Genomic DNA, 22,142 nt, shown 5'->3' on the forward strand with positions numbered 1-22,142 from the left:
AAGTGCAAAAACCGAGCCCCACCCCGGGGCTTTGGGAGCCACAGCCTCCCCCCCACCCCCCGCCCGCCCTTAGAACTGTAACTGCTCTCAGAGTCTCATCTCTTCACCCCCGACTGCTGGTCTGAGCACTATACCTACTGACCAGGATCCACACTGCTGCCATGGCTCCTGGGCCCGTGCTAGGGAGAGCTACAGTCCATGGAAGGCCCTGGGGCCTGTGCCCTGCTTTGGAAAATAGGTCAGGCCACTTGGTTGGGGACAGTCCCTGAACAAGGCCATGCCCTGGCAAGGCTAGGGGATGGCAGGAATGGGGAAGACTAAGAAGGAGGAAGAGGAAGCCTGGCCATACCCTTTTTATTCAGTTGTTCTTGCTGCCAAAGCTGAGGCTCCCTCTTCCCTGGGTAGGCTCCTGTCTCAGCTGTAGGCTGGACAAGGGCTCCTAGCATCTGGACCACCCCTGCCCCTCTTCCCCATCCCAGCACTGCTTCTGAACCAGGACCTAAGATTGCACGCCATTGATGTGCACCCGGACTCTGGCATTCGTAAGTCCTTACCCAGGAGTCAGAGGGGTGGAAGCGTTTCTCTTGACCTTTTTTCTGGGAAAATGTACATGTTCCTTCTGCAGAGCCAGAAGGAAGGAGGGGTAGTCCCTCTGAGCTGCTGGCTTTTAGAGGGGGTCATTGCAATGGGACATTGGATTGGAGACCTCCAGCAGGGGTGTTCGGGTCGTGTGGAGCCATGGGTGGTCTGGGGAACTCCTTCTTCCAGTCCAGAGATACTTCGTTGGTGGGTTGGTTGCCCAGGAGTCTGAGGGATCTGGACTAACAGGCAAGGGAGGTTCCAAACCCAGAGGAATAGGTCTCCCCATGGCCCTGAAGTTCCCATTAAAGTGTTTTTTCCTCTTTTTTAAAGAAAAAAAATACTCCCAAACTGGAAAACAAAGGAAATCCACTTCCCCCAAATCACACGAAACTCACATTAGGGGCCTGGCGGGAATCCATGGAAACCAGGAAACCTGCTGTTAACCCTGGATGGTGCTGGAGATGGGATGGGAGCTGGGCTGATCTAATCCCTGGACCACTGTCACGTCCATCCCTGATGGCTTCCCCCAGGGAGCAGGTCCTGGTGGCATTGCCCAGCAGAGGTGAGGTGGAGCTGATGCTAAAGCCCTGCACCTTCAGGAGCCAACCCCCTTCCACACAGGCCCAGCCTTGGGAGGCCGGAGAGGAGAGGTCATGCACTCCAGGGAGGCCCCCAGGGACTCAGGGCTGGGCCACGTTGGAGAACCTGCTGAGCTGCTGCCCACACCATGCCACACTGTGGAGTCAGGCCCACTGTGCACACACTTGGGCAACACACCGCCGCTGTGGATGCCACACTCCCCAGCCATAGGAACAGAGGACTAGAATTTCAGTGTCACCCTCCTGATGCCACTCCACATTCAGATGGAGAGTCCCCCTTGGGTTCCCTGCACCCCACACTCACATCCTTGAGGCTGGGCCTCCAACCTTGGGAGGTTGTGGGCCGAGATTGGGTGGTGTGTTTGCATTTGCACGCGCATGGGCTCATTTTTTTTCTAAAAAGGCTGAAAATATTTACAGGTTTGAAGTTGAAACGCAAACAGGAAAAGCCCTTTAAAAAGTGAGTGTAGTGGATATTCAAAACAGGAATCACCATGGAAACACCACAATATTTGCTTAAATTGACACAAAGGTTGCCGGTAGCAGGGCACCAAGTTTCTTTGGCCACTTTTTTTCCCCTTTGGCCAACACCTATCACAGATGAATCTCAGCAGCCCTTTCTGAGTGATGCCGATGCCCTCCTGTCTTCTCTGTGAGATGGAATGACACAGCACCTGAGTAGAGAGAGGGGAAGGAAGAAAGAAGAAACCAAATTCTTCATCCTGAAAGCTACTGAGACACCTGTTGATTCCCTTTAGAGACTCACATTAGGCCACCCTGGGTCATGGGGGCAGTGAGGAGTTGGCCAGGGAAAAGTCTGGAGGGAGCAGGGGACTAGGGAGTCCAAGGTTTGGTTGGGTTGCATGGGTGTGCTCTCTTTCCAAAGTGGACTTGAGCCATTGTCAGGCTGACCTTTCACCCCCAGGTGCCCAGCCTTGGGTGTGACCACTCTGTTGTTACCTGGGGTGGCCCCCGATTAGCCCAGTATTGTTTCTGCCTGTTTGATTCTTTTATTAGGTGCGACAACCATGTAGCAATTGGCTAATCAGTGCGCAAAGGGTGCATTGGTTGCAGGGGCAGGCATGGCACGCACCATGGCAATGCCATCTACTGATTGCCAGTCAGGGTCCAGGAATCTGTTACCTCGCTGGCTGGTTACCACACTAGGTGTTGGGACCTTACCCTCCATTGTCCACCAGCATGGAGTAGCTTTGTGGATGTCATCTGGAGCCTGATCTTCTGTTTCCTTTCTCATTTTGGTAGGCAAACAGACCTCGCTGAGAGAAGGCAAAGACCCTCTCCATCCCACCTGCCCTTCCAGCTGCCACAGACATCGACCCCTCCTTTACCAGGTGGTCCTGCAACTCCCCAGTGGTGCACATTGGAATGGACTTTGGACCCCGGTCTCTTGGGATGCAAAGGTAGCTGATCCTGGTTCCCAGGAAGCCACTGGGAAGTGTGGGTTGGTCCGGTCTGGGGTTGCTCCTTAGAGTAGAGACTGCATAGACCCTAAACCTGCCTTTCTTAGTGGGTTCTGACCTGGACAGTTATATCTTAAGTGCCATAGATTAAAGCAAAAAAAAAAAAGAAAGAAAAAATATCAGATTGAGAAGAGAGCCCTGGCCTAGGAGCAGGACACTTACATTTGGCCTTGATTTTGTCACTCACTGCTCGCTTCCCTCTGGGTCTCGGTTTCCTCACTCACCAAATAAAGAGATTGGAGTAGCTGACGTTTAAGAATCTGCCTAGCATTTCCATAGCGTGACACTAAACGGTGCCAGCAGCCTGTAGGTATGAAGGGTGAGGGCCAAGCCCCATCAGATGCCAGTCCTGGATCAAAGGTCGCTTCTGAACTTCATCTCAGGAAGCCCTAGGTCCATCCTTTGTGTGTCCAGAGGCTGTTCCGCTCTGAACTCGTGTGGTAGGAGGCAGCCTGGGGATGACTTATCAGCCCCACCCCTCCGCACCCAGTCCTCCAACCCCAGCAGGACCCTCCTTGGAAGAGAAGCTGCAGGAGCCCACTGATCCAGGTTTAGAAACAGCCCCTTGTCCAAGACAAGTCACTTATGCTAGCAGTGGGTAGCCTATGGGGCTGGTACTGCCAGATGTTTACCTGCAGGTGTCAAGCGTGGCAGGTCTTGGGGTGGGGGGTTTGACACACAGCAGGTGACTCATTGCATATTGGTCATTATTCAGTATCCTCTTGAGATCAGGGAAACAACCCAGAAGGGTTGAGTGTTTGTAAAGTTACTGGGCAAGGGAACCAGCAGTTAGCGTAATGGCTATGTCGCTGGACTCCCACGTAGTCGACCGCAGTTCGTGTCCCGGACCCGGTGGCTTAAAACTCACGCCGGGCGCATGTGCGTGGGTGCCCAAGATCCCGAGAGGAGAATGGAGGAGAAGGGATTGGGGCGTGGCCATCCCCCCTGGGGGTGATTTCTCGCTTTCTGTCTCTAATGTCTCTGTCTGGCGAGCGCATGCGCCCTATAGTGAAAATCTCTCCAAAAAAAAAAGTTACTGGGCAAGATCTTAGGGTGGAGGCTCAAGCTGAGGGCCTAGAGAATGTCGGGGACGGCAAAGCTGGGCTTTTCTCCTGTGTATGTCGGGGTGGAGTCAGCACCCCCGGCTCCCCCACCTGCTATCTCCCTGCCCGTGGGCACCCAAGGCAGGTGTGTCCTGCCCTGCCCTCCGTGGCTAGGCTCTGCAACTCTGGACCTTGAACTTGCAGGGAGGATACACTTGCAGAGATGGGTGCCTTGGTGCCCTCTGGGATTTGCTAGGTCCCCGAAGCTGCAGGCCCACTTCATGTCAGGCCGCGCATCCCTGGGGACTAGCAGGAGCCTTGGATGCAGCCCAGATTTGCAAATCAGATGCAAATGTGGCCTTTGGCTGCTGCGATGGAGCAACCATGTGGCCGAGACTCTTCCTCCTGGTGTCCAGAATGCGGCCATTCTCCGGGAATTGATCCATCAGTATTAAGATGCCGCTGCTGTGCCCTGAATGGTGACAGGACTATTTAGCCTGGACAAGCCTGTGTGGGGAGTTTGGTTGCACAGAAGTCTTGCTTGGCTTTGGCACGGGACATCCGTACCTCCTTACTGCCATCCTGGGCTCTGGCCTGACTCCACCTCTTCTGATGAGCACAAATCTTAGGAAGGCAGGCCCAACTGGCTCCGAGCCTCTGGATGGTGCCCCCCAGCTCAGGGCTGTGCCCCGCCCCTGAGCAGGCTGCCCAAGTGCTTGTGAGCTCCCTTGGAGGGGCTGGTGTTTGCCTGTTCAGTTCTCAGTAGCAGGCTTTTTGTTTTCTTCTTTCCCTGGGCAAAACATACCCATTAGTTTTTCCCTTTCTGAAGTTTCCACTCACAGTTGACTCCCAGGGGCCATACCAGCTGGGATTTGCACCCGGCGTAGGGTATGGGCTCTCCGGGACTCCTGGGACTCTGCATCCTGGCATCGGCTGTCTTGGGCTTGGTAATGAAGCTTGAGGACTCTGAGGCCTCTGAGAGGGAATGTCGTGGCTGAGTCCCTCCTCATTTACCTAGCACTTTCCAGTGGCCTTATTTGGCTGCAGGCTGGAGTCCAATGTGGCAAGGGTGACCCATGGTCTCAGAGTGTCCTGCCTCGCCAGAGTGTGCATGAGGGGACAAGTTTGTGCCACAGCCTGACCCTGTCTGGCTTAGATGGTCCCATTTCTGCCTGTGCTGCAGAAGTTCTGGTTGTAGTTACCCAAAAGTTACAAAGGGTCTGCTGGCCTGTCCCCAGTGGACAAGACAGCCCCTGCTCTCATGGAGTTCTGGTCGGGACAGACAGCAGCCAACAACTGTACAAACCTGAACAAGGAAGGTGTTAGCAGAGAATGGAGACATGGGAAAGTGACGGGAAGTGACTGAGTAGGACTTTGGTGAGCTTAAAGGCCCTGAGAATGACCCACGGCTTTTATTTCTTTATTAGTTTTTTTTAGAGAGATTTTTGCTGTAGGGTAAGAACACTCTCTGGAGACACAGAGAGAAAGTGAGAAATCACTCCCCAGGGGAAATGGCCATGCTGTAATCTCTTCTCTTCTTGGGATTTTGAGAACACACACACATGCACCTGGTGAGTTTCAAGCCACTGAGTCTGGGACTTGAACCGCTGTCATGTAGGAGTCCAGCATCTTGACTACTCTGCCACCTGCTGGCCCCAACCCATGGTTTGTAAAGAGCTCACATCATGTGGCTGTGGGCATGCTGGTTGCTAAGGAAGGCTTGTTAGGCACCTCTTGGTCGGTAGGCCAGAGGCCTGCCTGTCACCAGCCTGTTTTCACCTTCAGCCTTGAAGCAGACTGGCATTCCGAGCTCAGTGTATCGTTTTGGCCCTAAGACTCTGCACTGCAGCCAGTTTTGTGCCTGTGTTCCAGGAGTTTTGTGCTGAGTCTGAGGCTGGGTCTGTAAGGTCATAGTTTCTCTCACTGTGCCTTTTTTTTTTCCTTTTCTTTTCAACTTTTTTTTTTTCTTTTTCTTTTCAAGGGCTAGGGTGCTATCAGAGATGAGGAGAGACAGAGAGCGAGAGAAAGCCCCCCAGGAAGATGTGGCCACAGCACCATTGTCTTCCCTCAATTTCTTTTTTCTCTATTTCTCCTTCCTGTCAGGATTGTGGGCATGCACACACATATGCCTAGTATGTTTCTCAAGCTGCAAGGGCCTGGATTTGAACCATGGTCAGCCTTGTGGCATCTGGTTCCTAATGCACAATATATAACCACTATGCTACAGAGCCAGCCCACTCACTGTGGCTTTAAACGTGATCTGTGGTCTCAAGGGCTAAGCTTCTTGCAAACCTTTTCCCATGAGTCTGGTCAAACAGAACCTCAGTCAGTTAGCTTGGAGAGCTGAAAAATGGGTTTGCGTAAGATCTCTTCATTTCCGTGGGACCAGCTTGGCCTCCAGCCCAGTTCCTGAGCAGGGATCTTAACCAGTCTCACACAGCATAGGTGTGAATTGCCGTAGGTACCCTGTGAGACCCGAACCCAGGGCCTTTTTCTGGGGCTTCTCACGATGCTGTCCTGGGTCTTGATATCACCTGTGTGGTCCCAACTGGGGCAGGCAGTCCCAGCACTGGTGATCCCTGGCTCCCCTGGACAGGCTCTGTGCAGCCCTGGGCACTGCTGTGTAACTCGTCAGTCAGCCAAAGGCCTGGCTGGCGTGAGCGTGACATTGTCACAGCCGGCTGATGGGCCCCAGTGAGCACTTGCCTGTGTTGCCAACATATTCCCAGCCATATGGGGCAGCTCAGCCCTGTAGGAAAGCTCTGGAGGCCTGACCTCCAGGGGCAGTGACAGGAAGGGCAGACTGGCGACGTCTTGCAGGGGGCATCAGGGGTGTGTCCCAAGTGGGATGCAATATGTGGCACAGCAGCTCAGCCCTCCAGGAAGCTCTGGAGGCCTGACCTCCAGGGGGAGTGATGGGAGGGAGCAGAAGGGCGGGTTGGCAATGGCTTGCAGGGGATGACAGGGATGTCCCAGGTTACAGCTGGTGCCTCTGCCTGGCTCCGGAGGGGGTGTCAGGAAGTATTCCTGGGGGTGTCTGCCAGCCTCAGAACACCGGCTGGCCCTGGGGCAGGGTTTGTCTGCAAAGGCAGGCATGTGTGTCTGTGCCCGCGTGGGAGGCTTTTCTGCTTTCTGCCTCCATGGTCTGCACTAGATCCATGACCTTCATTCATAACTGGACTGGACAGTTCTAATGCCATCCTCCAGGGCTTCTATCTCATGTGAGGCTGGGAGCTCCAGAGCACACAGCTGGGGTGAGGGGTGGGTTCAGGACAGAGAGGTGCTGGCCAAAGGGGCGTGGGGGCCCACGTTCTCTGCCCCCCAGCACCGGGTGACGAGGTGCTCCAGAGGATGAGCAGACTCCAAGGCCACAGTGCCTTGAGGCTGTGAGTGGCGATGGTTTGGGAAGAGCTACTGATCTTTCTGGTTTCGAATCTGAGTAATAAGAGTTCTGCTTGATAGTGCCAACACCCCTGGCGTGGGCCTCCCTCCTCAGTTCTCCCTCTGCCTTCCTAGCAGAGCCAGGAAGCCCTCGGGTTCCACCTAGCACAGGTCTCAGGAAAAAAGGGATTGGAAAGGGCTGGTGACACCTGCCTGCTGGAGCTACCCAGAGGGCTTCTCAGTGATGCAGTTGCACCAAAGGGTCAGACGGCTCATGCCTTTGGGAGGGTTGATGCCTTGTGATCTAGGGGAGAAGCTTTTCTGCCCTGCCTCGGTCCGGCTGGTCTCTGAGCACCACAGTAAGAAAATGCCGGCACTGGAGAAGCGATGTCAGGTTTCACACTCCTGAGGGATCCAGGGGCTATGAATGGGCCATCCTCTTGTGTAGACCTTCAGGCTTCTCTTGATCTGTCTCTGCCAGCTTCCCCCAGACTCTTATTCTGGAATCTCCCCCGAAACAGAGCTGGCCACAGGACATTGGACAGCCACATACATTGGCTGCCCATGCCATTGGTTGCTTGGGGTGTTCCTCGCCTTCCACTGACCATTCAGGTTTTCTCTCTGGTTTGGTTTTTGGCCTCCCTTGGAGCAGAAGCCTTCTCTGACCCTGAGCCTTGGTATGGGTTTGAGACCCCCAAGGAGGGTGAGGGAGGGAAGGTGTAATTAAACACTAGTTTCTTCTCCAGAAATGCTAATAGGGAAAAGCAATTAAAAGCAACTTTTTTCCCTTAGTAATCTGTGTTAAGAGCTGGTAATGAAGTTTAGGGCCGTTGTGACTCAATATTTCAGCTTCACCGACTCAAGTCAAAACAATCCAAGCCCAGGAGTTTGCCAGCAGCTGAGCCGGGCCCGGGCAGCAGCTGTGAGTCCCGATGTTCCCTCATCACCATCGTCCCAGTCTGTGCTGCTCCCCGGGCAGAGAGTAGCAGTCCCAGCTGGGTGGTGGGAATTCTGGGTGACAGAGATGGCCCCTTCAGAAGGCCCAGATGGGTGTTACCTGGTACAGGGGGGCAAGACTGGGGGACACGGGGTCACACAGGGACAAGGGAGAGGCAGTGGAGCTCATAGGGTGGGCCAGAACTCAGCCATGTGGGGCTCAGAGCCAGAGGAGGTGGTGGTCCCAGTCCTGCCTTCTAGCCTCTGGTCATTCATTTCCTGTCTTCATTCATTTATCAGGCCTCGTGCAGTACCAGTCGTTGTAAGCGCTGGAAATGCAGCAGTGAGCAAAGGGGCAGAAATTCCTGCCCTGTGGAATTTACGGAGGCGAGTGATGAATGAGATGAAAAATAAAGTGTGTGTTACATCTGTGTGTCCAGGAGAAAACTAAAGCAGCTTTGGAGAATAAAATAGGGAATGGGGAAGAGTCGGGAGGGATGGTGAGTGGTTTGTAATTTTTGATTAATTTCCAAGGAAGGGGTCACTGAGATAGTGACATTTGGGTCAAGACAGGGAGGTGAGGAGCAACCCCCTCGTTAATGTCCAGGAGAACAGCAGGTGTGAGGCCCCAGAACAAGAGCCCACCTGGCTGGTTGGAGGACAGCACAGGGCTCTGGGGCTGGAGTGGAGGGAGGGGTGGAGATGCCATAGGAGGCCGAGGGGTCTGGTGGGAGGCCCACAGATCCTGCAGGCCTTGTAGGCCATTGTGAGAAGCCTGGCTTTTACCCCCAGTGAAATAAGAAGCTTTTTAAAGAGTTGTGAGTGACATGATCTGATTAGGCACAGGCTCTTTATTTAAAAACAAGACCCAACTGTCACCGACTCCTCCTCTCATGGGCCCCATATGTGCCCGAATCTTCCCCATAGATGTGCCCCCCGACATGTCATCAGGAGTGAGAAGAGTGCTGAGGGGTCTGCCTGGAACCCGCCCTGCCTCTGCATCGGCCTCTTCCCCCCAGTCCTCCCGGGGAGCAGTTCAGAAACGGGGTCTTGTCACTTTAAGCAGCCCCCCGCCCGCCTTCCCTGGCCTGCTTTATCTGAAGTCCAAGCGCATGTTGTTCCAGGACCGATCCGCTTTAGCTAATTAATAATCTGACAGGAGCCACCCAGGGGATTAGCCGCTGAGCTGAGCTCCACCAAGCCCCAGCAAATGAGCCCTGTGCTCCTTGGGGACATGGAGGTGACTTTGGGGGGTGTGAAGAGAGGGGACCCCCACAGGTGAGCCACTGTATGGGTAAGTGTAGTAGTGACCAGTGAGGGGAGAAGGCGGATGGGAGATAATTCCGGAAAGAACCTCTTGAAAGAATTCTGCTGTCCCAAGACAGTGAGGACCTCCTCCGCCTACACTGCGCCTCTCCTCCTGCTCACTGTGTGACTGACCCCACCTGTCAGGCGCTGCTGGCTGAGCAGCCAGGTAGAGTGGCCAGAGTTAGCAAATAAAAACACAGGACATCCAGTGAAATGCGAATTGCAGAAACATTTTAATGTAAATATGTTTCATGCAACATTTGGGACATACTTATACAAAAAAAGAATGTACTATTTCTTAGCTATTCGCATTTCTCTGGGTGTCCTGTATTTTCTCTGGCAACCCTGAACAGGGAGGGACAGAAGCAATGGGACTCCCTCTGGAAGAGGTGGCACTCCTTGGGGAGCCACCTGGGACTTTGCAAGCAGGGTGGATCTGGGGTCACAGTGACCCACTGCCATGGTTCAGGGAGAGGAGCGGGGAGGCAGAGAGCAGCCACTTGCCCAAATCTCTTAACCTGTATTTGGGCCCGGGTGACCCTTGGATGAGTGAAGTCCAAGTCCCATTTGGGGCATCTGTGGCCCCTGGCTGGAGAGAGTACCCCAGAGCCACCTCCCCACTGGTGAGGCTGGTATTTCTGGAGACCTGTCCTAAGAGGAAGGCCTGAAGTTCCATTGGTATTGTGGGGTGGATGGCCATCTGCTAGAGGTATCTGTTCTGAGCCCAGGGAGAGGCAGGCAGGAATGGCCCATGGCATGGGAGGGGACCAGGCCAGGTTAGGCACAAGCTGAAGGACGATAGCCTGCTGTGTAAGGCCAACCCCATCTCCCAAGACCTCTGGGCACTGAACAGAAATATCCATCTGCCCATCTCTCTGTACCCACCCTCGAGGCCACAGGCTTCTTGGAGAAGATGTGCCATCCAGTGGGTGTGGGCCACCTGCAATGTCATTCTGGCAGCAAAGGGAGCTGATCTTCATTGGCAAACTTGCTGGGGTCCTCACAGCTCCCTCTCATGACCCCCTCACCCTGGCTCTGTTCCCGGTGGTCAGGGAGCAAAAGGGGCCTGCTGCCAGCTGGTGGAGGTCCAGCCTTCCGCAGCCAAGGGGCCCGATGCCAGGCGGGCACTGCCTGACTCTCTCTCCGGCTCTAGTCTCTAGGAGTTAACAGCATCCTGTGCCCTAAGAAGCCTCTGCTCCCCCAACCCCTGGGTTGCCCTCCTCTCAGCCTTTCCCGGCACAGCCAGCCAGGAGTCTTGTGGCAGGAGCAGAGTTGGGCCGGGGGGTGCTGAGCTGGTGGGAACCTCTTCCGCTTCCCGAGCTCTCAGCCTCTTCCCCAGCGTGCCCAGCGGTTTGGCCCTGTTTCTCGAGCCGTCTGCTGCCCGTGCTGCCTCTGACCGACATCGTTAGCGTGGGTATTTATATTTCATTAACGACATTAAGCCCAAATGGCATTAAAAGCAGAGCTGGTGATAAATAGCTTATTAATAAACAGGGAGTGCTCCGTGCTGCCTGGCCTCTCCCAGCCCTGGTGTTAACCCTTGCTGCCCTAGATAAATATGCTTCACCCCAAAGATCAACCCCCTGAAGATGGGATGGTCATGTGCTCACCCTCTACCAGCTATTCTGAGGTCAGTGTGTCTGGGATCCCGTGTGGACCAGTCCTGGGTTGCTTGGGTTCACACAACCTGGCCAGATCCCCTCCTGGCCTCTAACCAAATCTTTGTCACCTCTTCTCACTAGTCTTGATTCTGGGGACCAATAGTTCAGGAAATGTGGCTCTTCTAGGCTGTAAGTGCAGTGCTTCCCCAATCCTCTGTAGCTGTCTGGAAGGAGGTACGTGGACCATTTGGAATCAAGAAAAGTGATGCTCTTGGAAAGATACTAACAATAGCAACCTCCGTAATAATTCCAGCCAGGGGTTCCTAAGTGCTCACCATGAGCAGGCGTTTTGCGGATCACTCCACATGCAGCAGCTCTTGAATCTTCCCACTGGCTCCAGAGATTGTCCAGCTCAGCCTCACTTTGTAAGCGGGAAGCTGATGCCCAGGGAAGCACAGCAGCTTCACCAGCTGGGGTTCCCACTGCGTAGTTGCTGGGCCCTTGTCATCTTGTAGCTTCTGCTCAAGCCCTTGCTGCAGGGGGATCGACCCTGGCTCCTGGGCCTCACACCTGCCAGGGCTTCTCGAAGCTAAGGCCCAAGCCTTTGCTTGACTTCTTTCAAGCCCCCTGCCCTGGGTGTCCTGTTGCTCTGTTCCTCAATGCCCTGTGTTGGCGAGCATCCCTGCACACAAGCTGGCTGACCAGAAGGAGAGTCATGCATCTTACGGGCCGCCACCTCACCTAGAACTCAGGGGCATCTGTGGTGACCCCAAGGAATGGAGACTCCGGCAAACCTCCTGCTTCTTATTGGAGCAACTCCTAGGGGTACCCTCCTGGGGAGCAGAGATGAGTCAGGCCATGGCAGTTGGGGGTTCTAAGGTAGTGTTTCTTGGATGGAGGGTCATTTCTGAGCACTTCGGAGAAAGAGGGGCAGACAGCCCCAGGTCCTCCTTCTACACGAGGCTCCTAGTGGAATTGACTGAACCTAGGAAGAGAAACCGGATCCTTGTCTGAACTTGGCTAAAGGACCCCTCTTAGAACTTCTCACCCCTACCAACCTGAACCAGAATTCCCATCAGCCCTGTCCATCTGGGGTTGTGAAGGCTGGGCATGGCTGAAGCAGGAAAGGGCTCTCTTAGAGTTGTTCAGTACAGTCCAGAAAAATGGAGGGTGAGTGGAAAGTGAAGCTGCCACGTGGTTCCAAGGAGAGGACGGAGTTGAGGGCACGTCACGGGGACCATCTGGTTGTGTCTAGTGAGCACTCAGGGAAGACGGAGAGCTAATTAATTAGCAGGACTCCTGCTGCCTCTGTCAGGGGCCCAGACTGCTTCTCCCAGCCCATTCTGAGCTGGAAAGGAAGTTGGGAAGCAGTGGCCATCCGGCTCCTCGTCAAGAGAGGAATTCCACTTCTCAGGCTGAAGGCTGGAACCTGACCATCGCCTCCCCCTCTAAAGGGAAGGCCAGGCAGGAGGGAGTCAGCCAGGAGCCCCTCCCCCCCACCTCGGAAAGTCCAAGTCCCATCTGCTTCTCCCACTGAGAGACCTTCGGCTTCCTCATCGTCCTGGCAGGGCACCTTGGGGGCTGGAAATTGGAGGCATGGCAGACTCATGATTGTCACCTGTATTACACTTAGAGTGCACAAGGCGTATGCCCTAAACCAGTGGTCGAGAATCCAGAGCAGGAGCAACCAGCAGAGAAGGGTCAGCCAGGCCTGGCCCTGCCTAGAACCAGCAACCAGGTGGGAGAACTAAAGTGGAGAGAAAGAGCTGATGGTGAGAGACTGGCTCTGGTAGAAACCAAGGCTCACTGTCTACAGACGTGCAGCCTTCGCTTTGCTACGCTTAGCCTTACTGTCCTCCTCTGCAAAATGGGCACGGCAGTACCTTCTCTGTAGGAATGGGGGCCCCTAAAATACCTGTGATGAGACCTGGGATCTGGCAGGTCCTGACGAAGGGGTGGCTGCTGCTCTTCTTACCGATTGGCCTACTCCTAACTTGTCCTCACTAATGTCTGTTTGAGAAACAGGAAAGGAAATGGGTAGAGTACGGTCTATACGGCCTGCTGCCCATGCTGGAGCGGAGTTGCGGCAGTAGCTAGGACAGGCCAGTCCCTTTGATCAGGGCTTCCAGGCACCTTGTCCTCTGCTAGGCTTAGCACGGGCCTGACAGGGTGGGGACGGAGGAGAGCCTTTGAAAAGGGAGCACAGCGTTCCCTACTGTCAGCAAGTGCTCTTTCTGTGGGTGTGACCACTCTGGTCCAGGCAGCTCTGGGGACCCAGGATTGGGGTCTTCAGTGTGGCTGCCCCTGCTGCTGTTGCTGCTACCTGTGGCAAGGCAGGGTCTCCCCACCCCTGACACGTGCCCTCTTATAGTGCCCACCTCACCCTGCCCCTACTCTGGGATACTCTTCTCACTCTTGTGACATGCCCTGAGCTGTGTATGACTCCACGGGCTCCCCTGGACATCCAGGTGGAATGCTTTTCTTCTGCCACTGGGGCCCAGCCAGAGTGAGAACGTCGATGGCAACCATTGCTTGTGCCCAGGTTCAGTGAGTGCTGGACTTGGCACTTCGATCCCCCTGCCCATGGGTTGCGGTTGCTCCGTTGAGCTGCATCTGTGCCTACTAGAGATCGAGAGTATTTAGACCTCTGACTCCCTTTGCAGACACCCCCCACCTTCCTGTCTATATGAGAGAGCGTATACAGATCCCCCTGCCTCCATAGGTCCCCACCTGCCCAAAGGCAGGCTACCCCTTTTCTTTGTTCAGGGTCTCCTATATTCTCCAATGGCCAAAAGGCACAGCAGGGACCTGAAGGAGGGCCACAGCAGCCAGTGCCTCCAGGGGCGAAGGATCTTTATGTTTACCTCGCTTTAGTGGAATGGCACGGTCAACCCAGTGGTCTCCATCAGGTGCCACTCGTCACTCAGGGTTTCTGAGTGTCTACTCCTGGTCAGGAGGGACTGGAATGTCATCTGTTTTGCCCACAGGATCTTGGAGGCACCCAACCCCATGTGGGCCCAAGGGACAAGCCAGGAATTATAACCTGGAAGACTTCTCTAGGGAGTGGAAGAAGGTGGTATGTGGGTAGATGGCTCTGGGGCCAAGGAGCCAGGCCTTTGGGCAGACCTTGTAGTGAGTCGAAGGCCACTTCAGATCCAAAGCTTTTTCTTTTTCTTTCCCTTGCTCCCTCACTTCTCTGCCCCTGGTACCCGACACCAGACCGACCTCTGTGGGTTGGGTTTTAGGAAGACCCTAGGAGAAGGTACCAGGCCCAGCTGGTACTCAGTTGGAGTGTGTGGTGCTTTCTGTGCCTGTCCCCAGTCATGGACAGTGCCAGCCTGTTGAGTGGGCATTCCCAATGCCAGCCACGGGCAAGGGGACCATCATCTGAAGACATCGGGTGGGAAGGCGTAAGGGACCACATGCATATTCTCTCCTCTTGGAGCTTCTCTACTTTCATTTTCTTTTTGCCACTGTTTTTTTTTTTTTTTTTTTTTTTTTTTTTTTTTTCTTGGTCTAATTTATGTTTACACTAATATGATATGCCATAATACTTTCATTATTAATATCATGTAGGGGATAGTTCTAAAAATCAGAATATTTTTCTGATTTGATTTGATTTTACCGTAAAATTTATCACGGAAATGATATCTGCTGTCTTGCTTAGTCGTGGACTAAAGTAAAGTCATAATTCTAAGTCTCTGGCAAGGTTAGGCCTTATATGGCAGGATGGACAAATTGAATCTTAAAAGATTTAATCTTGGGGGCCTTTTTTTTTTTTTTTTTTTTTTGCTTTTTTTTTTTTTTTTTTTTTTTTTTTTTTTTCCTGGGGTCTAATTAAAGACTTGGAGCCGTTTACAGCCTGTGGTTGGCTTTTTATTTGGATCCTTGGCAATTACCTCCTGCCCTAAAATAAGTTTCGATGGAACAGGGGTAAGATTTTCTTTTTGGCCAAGTTCTCAGCTTTAATTTTGCTGCGCGTGTGCATGCGTGTGTGCGTGTGCGTGTGTGTGTGTGAGAGAGAGAGAGGGAGAGATGGAATATAATGAAGGTTTCCCTCCTCCCTTTTCCAGATCCTGCCTCCTTGTCACTATCCCCATCTCAAGTGTCCCATGGCCAAGGCAGAGCCCTGGACAGTGGGAACAACATGTCCTGAGCCTTGCCCTGCCTCGAGGCAGCTCTGGGACAACAGGCAGGTCATCTGTTGACTGTGTCCCAGTTTCTTCACCTGTGAATGGGGCCAGTGGGCTGGGCATGCCAGAGGCTTTCCTTGTGCTGCCATGGAAGCAGACGTCTTGCCACAACAGAATAGGATGATCCCCTGAGGTGGGAGGAAGCCACCACCAGGTCTCCTTTCCCCATCTTGGTCAATGCACCTTGTTTTTGTAGAGGATACGATCACATTCACAAAGCCCTTCCCCCATTCTCGCCTCCATTCTCCCGGCCGCTGCGTGAGCAAGTGTGATCACCCCATTTTATAGAAAAGGTGCTCTGTGGCCAGAGACAATTAGTGGCTTTTCTGACGTCACCTGGCTTAGAGGGGACAGAGTCTTGGGATTCAAACCCAGGTCCTCTGAGCTTCCAAGACCTACACCCAGGGCTGGCTACATAATTTGCAAAACCCAGCAGACAATGAAAATAAGAGGCCTATTCTAAAATTACCAAGAATTTCAGGGCCAGCCCCTGAAATTAGCCTAGTAAAGGGAAGCTGGATCCCAGAGTCCAGTTCGAGTCCTGGCTCCCATGGCTTGAAAAACACACCAAGTGTGTATGTGTGTGTGCGCACGCTCTAAATTCCAACAGGATGGACAAGTGGAGGAGAAGGAATTGAGGCTTGACCACTCCCTGTTGGGGTGCTTTCTTCCTTTTTCTCCCTCTCTTTGGTAAGTGCATGTACCCTGTGGCAATTAAAAAGAGAGAGAGAGAGTTTTATGACACAACATCAAGGCATTAAACTGAGTGAGTGTCCTTCTGAGAGCCGGGCCCTGTGTGACAGTGTGGGTTGCATGCCCAGGAGGCCCATCTTGCCCCTCTGAGCCCTCCAAGTCCTCTTCTGTTTGCCTCAGTCTCCACCTAAATTGGTGATGGGCAGGAAAGTTCAATAGGCCACCTGTGGCCTGTGTCCTTACCTGCGTGATTTAATCCTGCAGATGGGGTCCCCAAGGTCTCTTAGGGGCCTTCAGGCCTCTTTCAGGCTCCCTGAGAGTGCAGGTCAGTCAAGGGTAAGGAACATCAAAAAGGGACAAAGAGAGACCAGCAGGTGGCATGGTGGCTAAGGCACTGGACTCCCATGTGACCGTCAACGGTTCAAGTCCTGGATGTGGCGGCTTGCTTTCTCACTTTCTGTCTTTCTCCGGTGAGTGCACATGCCCTCTAGCAAAATTTAAAAAAATAACTAAATAAAAAATAATTAATTAAAAAGAAAAAAGGACAAAGAGAGTTTGGTAAGAACTGTTGGGACAGAAGGTGAAGTTTTAGAGACTCGGTCCTCCCAGCCCATTTAGGAGCTCCATGAGATTGCTCTTTGTCAAGCAGAAGCAAGTGGTGACCTGCCAAAAATATCCAGGTCATACTAGGCTCTGATTGCGGTGCTTAAGGTGGAAGGTCAGGCAGCCCATTCCTTGGGCTAATCTGGAAGCTTCGGAGCTGATTGTTGGGGATGTGGAGGAGCTGTGGAAGCTTAGGGGGTGATGGAGGGATTGCGGGAGCACGTGGCTGGGTGTGAGTCGGTGCTCGTACTGGGGTGTGTGCTCCTTCTGGCGAGGACGTGGCTCTGTGCGTGCAGGGCAGCTATTTAAATAAGAGCTGTCGGGATGAATGGCTCCCTCGATTTTCCCCAACTGGAGCAGCCTTTGCCTGCCCATCTGGAACCGTGTTCCCTTGGTAGTACATGCCTGTCCCTGGGCCCTTTCTTTCCTCTGCTAATGCACCCCCTGAGAAGCCCAGGTACCAGAGTCCTGGCCCCACGACCCCAGCCCCAGCTTTCTCAGCTGTGCCACCTGCTTCCTAAAACCCTCTCAGTTTTGGACCTTGGGCAAGTTTAGGGTGAAATATGTTCCTAAAAGCGACCGCAGCTGTTTTGATGAGGGGGGAATGACTTTATCTAAAATCAGGGCAGGGTCGGGGTGGGCGTCCCATAGGCGTAAAGACTGAGGCCATTTGAGTGCAGGAGGGAGAAAGTGCCCGAGTTTCCAAGGACTGATTAGATGGTATGCCAAGTGTATTAAATTTTGCAGACATTTTAACAGCAATATGCTAGATAGTTGGGTGTCCCCTGAGGCGGCTGGATTTTTTATATCCTTCACAGAAGGTCAGAACCCTCTTCTGCCTGCCTCCCCCCCTCCGCCCCATGCTCTCTGCTCCTCTCTCACCCTCCCTTTGCTCAACCATTTCCCTTGTTTCTTGCTCTCTGCTCATTTAGGTTCTCTCGGAACCTACAAGTCTGGTCCCTGCCAGGGAGAGAGCATCTGTCTCTCCTGCCCTCCCGGTAGGGCATCAGGGCGCCAGGACTGGGGAGGGGTACAAGTGGGGTGCTCGTTTTCTATTTCTTCTCCCCGTCCCTCTTCCTCCCCCCATTTCAGAGACTGTTGTAAGACCTACTCCCTCCCTCCTTATTTTTATAGAAAAAAAAAAAAGGCAGGAAAAGAATCCATCTGGCATATGAATAATTGAAATGGCTCAACTCTGTTCCTGTTGCTGCTGTTTGTTCTCAGTTCCCGCGGCCCCCAGCCCATCCCCCTGAGGACGGGTCTCTAAGCGGAGGATGTGTGGGCATTCTTAGAAGGTTCTTGGTGGAGGCCCAGGGCTCTCCTTAATCTGGAGCCCTCTCTCCCCGTGAACCGATAGGTCTGAGCAGAGAGCGTTTGGAGATGTGGTTTCCTTCTCACTGTCCATGGGGACAGCCAGCCTCTGGCTCACGTCTCCCCAAATATCACTCAAACTCCAATGGTTCCCTCGGTCCCTGGGCCTCAAGGGACAGCTTTCCCTGACTCTGACTTCTCTCAGGGTACCCTAGGGCTCTTTGGTTTATACTCAGACTCCTTCTATCCCCTACCTCTGCCCCTCTGCCCTGAGGACCCCAGTGTCCTCCTTGAGCTTCAGGGGTGGGGGTGGGTTTGGAGACTCCTGTTTGGGGAAGACTGGCATTTGTGATATTCCGCTTTCTGTCTTAGCGCTGCTTCCAGGGGAGCTGTGGCCAGCCCTCTGCCCCAGGAGCTGACCCAGGAACCTTACTCAGAGGCCTCCACGTCCTTGCCAACCTGCTCCTCTTCCTCTCCTCCCTGCAGTATGCCCTGCCAAGCACTTCCCCTGGCAGGAGGAGTTTGAGTTCTTCACTTCCTATCAGTCTTTTTGCTGGTAGCCATGAAAAACAGAGACTTCAAACTTTGTTTTCTGCAGCAGACTGGGAGAAGGCACACAGGCAGGAGGCTTGGGCTGGGATGGGGGAGATAACGGAGCCAAGCCTGGCTAGCATCGGCCGCCTGCTCACTTTCCAGGGCCTGGACCAGCTGCACACCAAGCCCCCATGTCCGGGCCGAGAATTCACTGTCTCTTTAAAACCATTTAGAGGAAAAACAAAAGAACTTTAGTGCATTAATTCTAGATGAAGATGGGTCTCCAGATGACAGCCTGATCCACATTATTCCCTGGAAGACAACTTCCCCTCTCTCCTCCTCCCCCTCCCACTTTCCTGCCCCTCTGCCCAGCTCTTTGTCCTCATCCCTGGTTCTTGCTTTGTGCAGAGCGGACATAGGGGATGCATAAAGCACAGTCGTGTGCTTTATGTTGAAAAAGTCAATACTTCTGTTTGTCTGTTTGGGACATCATGTCTGTGTCATGTGTGAGGTATTGACTTGCAGCTGCGGGTCCTGTGGTTGCAAAGTGCTGGGAGCCGGCGTGTTTCAGAACCTCCGAGTGGCTTGTGAGAGTGTCTGCAGGGTGCACATTACCAGCAGAGGGGAGGGTCCCTTTCCCCCGCGCTCTCTGAGGCAGGCTCACTGGATCTGGGAGAACCCCATAGAAGGAGGGTGTGCAGAGCACCGCCACATTCTAGATCTTGTCTGGGTTCGTTAAGTGACAGAACAAAACCCAAAAAATAAAATACAAACTGCCCAGTAAGTGAAAAATAATTCAGATGAAATTCGAATCAGCTTTGTTCATCTATAACTACACACATATATAAATATATCATAGATATATGTCGTTTGTAAAGACTCCTACACATGTTATAAAACCTGCAAAATGTCTGGCATTCCAGGGCCTGGTACGAATAATTAGATATTTATATCCAATAAAACTGGTTTGATGGGGAAATCGTTTCCCTCCTTGTGGATTCTCAGTTGAGGACGAGTTTCGGTGGTTGGGTTTGTTTTTTATTTTTTCTGACAATAAAACCAAGGGTTTGGCACCAACAAATGTATTTCCCGTAAATATCTAAATCTCTTTTTTCCACTAGACGGGCCTCTGCTAGACGGGCCCCGTCACGCCAGCCCAGCCGCCTGCTTGTTCATTTTCGCTAAAGACATGTGTGTGTGTGTGTGTGTGTGTGTGTGTGTGTGTGTGCGTGCGTGTAGCACTCTCCCTGCACCCCAGGCCTGAGCACCCAGCCTAGAACCAGTCAAGAGCTCGGATGCACCTTGCATCTGGGGTCCCTCCCTCTCCTTCTCCACAGCCAACCCCAGAACAAGTGCTGGTAGGTGCTTTTACTTCACTTTGCTCCTTTGACCCCTTGAACAGTTAGTTCCCTGGGTTGGGGCTTCTGCTCTCATATCCCTGAAGTCACGCCAGCCCATGTTCATTTTCGCTAAAGATATGTGTGTGTGTGTGTGTGTGTGTGTGTGTGTGTGTGCGTGTAGCACTCTCCCTGCACCCCAGGCCTGAGCACCCAGCCTAGAACCAGTCAAGAGCTCGGATGCACCTTGCATCTGGGGTCCCTCCCTCTCCTTCTCCACAGCCAACCCCAGAACAAGTGCTGGTAGGTGCTTTTACTTCACTTTGCTCCTTTGACCCCTTGAACAGTTAGTTCCCTGGGTTGGGGCTTCTGCTCTCATATCCCTGAAGCATTTTCCTGATTTTACTAAATACTGCCTACCTCCAATTTTTAATTTCTATTTTAAAAATAATTTTTAAAAATATTTATTTATTTACGTAATTCCATTTGTTATTATTATTTTTAAATTTTGACCAGAGAGAGGCAGAGAGAGAAAGGGAAAATGAGAAAGCAAGCCTCGAGGTCCAGGACTCGAACCGTGGTCGGCCATGTGGGAATCTAGCGCTCTTAACCACCATGCCACCTGCTGGCCACTTTTAAATAATTTTTTAAGTTTATTTATTTCTTCTATGAGCAAGAGAGACAGAGAGATAGCACCCCCAACAGGGCCTGTGTGTTGTGATCCACCCCCAGCTTTAGCCAGTCCTGCTCATGGACACACACATGCTCAGTATATTCAGGGATGTCTTTGGACATGAACCGAGGACCTTCCCACGTGGGCCAGCCTTGTGAATGTGGCATTTTACTGCTGTGCCACTGTCTGACTTCCTAGGTTTTTTGCTCTTCCTTCCCTTTCTGCTTCTAGACCCTTCTTGACCTCCCGTCTGTCACTTTTAGGGTGTCTCCTATGGGGCAGAGTGGTCCTGGGGAGGCAGTCGGCCTCTGGCTCTGGCTTTGAGAGACCTTCCCAGCCCTCTCCCTTGTTTCCTTTCCGTCTGATACACAGTCATGCCAGAAGCAGCCACAGCTGGCTGTGACTTCACTCTCCCATTGTACGGATGTGAAGCTGAAGCCCCGGCCAGGGCAGACAGGGTAGTGGGAGGGCCTGGGCTTGGTCCCAGGTTCCCACCTGGGATAGGCAGCACTGGGGCCAGAGATGCAGCCCCTTGACTTCCACCTGGTCCTGGGGGTGAGGAAGACACAGGCCGTGCTCTGCCCCTTCCTACTGTGAGACCATGGGCCTTGCCTTCCCACTTTTTACTATGGAATTGGTACTTCTTATGCCATAAGATCACCAAGGGAAGTAAATGAACTCAGGTGTGACAAGCTCTGAGGCTGGTGTCGGACAGGTGGGGCAGGTTCCCCTAAGGAGGTGGTGGTTGTGTTCACCCTTGGTACAAAACCAGGGCACGTGGTGACCTAGAGTAGGGCCTTATCCACAAGGTTCCACCGATGCTACAGGACTGCCGCTGCCCTTTTCTCCCAGAAGGACTGCGTTTGGCACTCTCAGGAGAAACCTGTCTGGGGTCAGAGCACCTGGCAGCTTCCCAAGGGTCAGCTTTCCCTAACTTTAGCCAGGAAGGAAAAGCCGAGAACAGCAGAGGAATTGGCAGAATGCATGAGCTGGAGTCATCCAGGTTTAAGCCAGAGCTGTGACTCCAAAGAGAGGGCCTAGAAAAACAGGGAAGATAAACTGCAGAGCCTTGGACAAAGACCCTACCTGGGCTCTGTCCAGGACATTTGAGCCACAAGGCCATATAGGAGCTTGGGCTGCTTAGGGGACCCTATTGTTTTGACAAAGGTATTTCAGATTAAAGGTCTGAAGTCTTCTGATCTGTGGGGAGACCAAGTGGCCAGCATGACTGGGAGAGTGGGGAGTGGGATGGGCTGGGGGGAGTGCTCTGGGAGAGGTCTGAGAGCCCAGTGGGACAGCCCAGCTTAATTACAGAGCAGAATGGAAAGGCACAGCTCCCAGTGCAGCTGGGGCTGGGTAGCCAGACTCCAGGCCCGTGCTACGCCCCATGCCCTTCCCCACGCCGGTGCTCCCCTCCTTGCCAAAGGCCCTGCCTCCGTGTTTGTGGTGGGCATGGTCGGCCGTCCCAACCCCTGGGAAGAGGTCCCTGGCAGTGACACACACAGTGGCCCCTGCCCCCCAATCCAGACAGAGAGTGCACACAACCACCTCACCAGCTGCCGTAGATTTCATAACATGTTGCAAGGACTGGCCCCTGGCCTGAAAGTAGCAGCCACCCTCCAAAAGACACTTGAGTGGCTTATGCTCATCGTTGTTTGTTTTTTCTTCTTTCTTCCCTCCCATCCTGCAAAATTAAAAAGAAGAACTCAACTAGAAGCAGAACCTAAGCTTTCCATGACTGGCTCTCAAAGAAGCCAGTCAAATCTCCCCTTGTTGAGAACATTTTGACAGCATAAAATTGCTGCCGGAATGTGACTTTAGCGAAAAGTAAAAAAAAAAAAAAAAATCCTTCCTTCATGCATATGGA

At 53.1% G+C, this 22,142-nt stretch overlaps 1 long non-coding RNA gene across 1 annotated transcript in view; it reads left to right on the forward strand.

Moving 5' to 3' along the window:
• The window catches only part of LOC102490277 (uncharacterized), a 90,178-nt gene that overhangs the window by 34,731 nt on the left and 33,305 nt on the right, over positions 1 to 22,142 (forward strand). Inside the window, exon 2 of the long non-coding RNA XR_334088.1 lies at positions 2,445 to 2,602. This is a non-coding gene — a long non-coding RNA (uncharacterized LOC102490277). The remainder of the gene's footprint in view (positions 1 to 2,444; positions 2,603 to 22,142) is intronic.

The sequence above is a fragment of the Tupaia chinensis genome, unplaced genomic scaffold (assembly GCF_000334495.1).
Source record: "Tupaia chinensis unplaced genomic scaffold, TupChi_1.0 Scaffold000146_1, whole genome shotgun sequence".
Taxonomy (NCBI): Eukaryota; Metazoa; Chordata; class Mammalia; order Scandentia; family Tupaiidae; genus Tupaia; species Tupaia belangeri.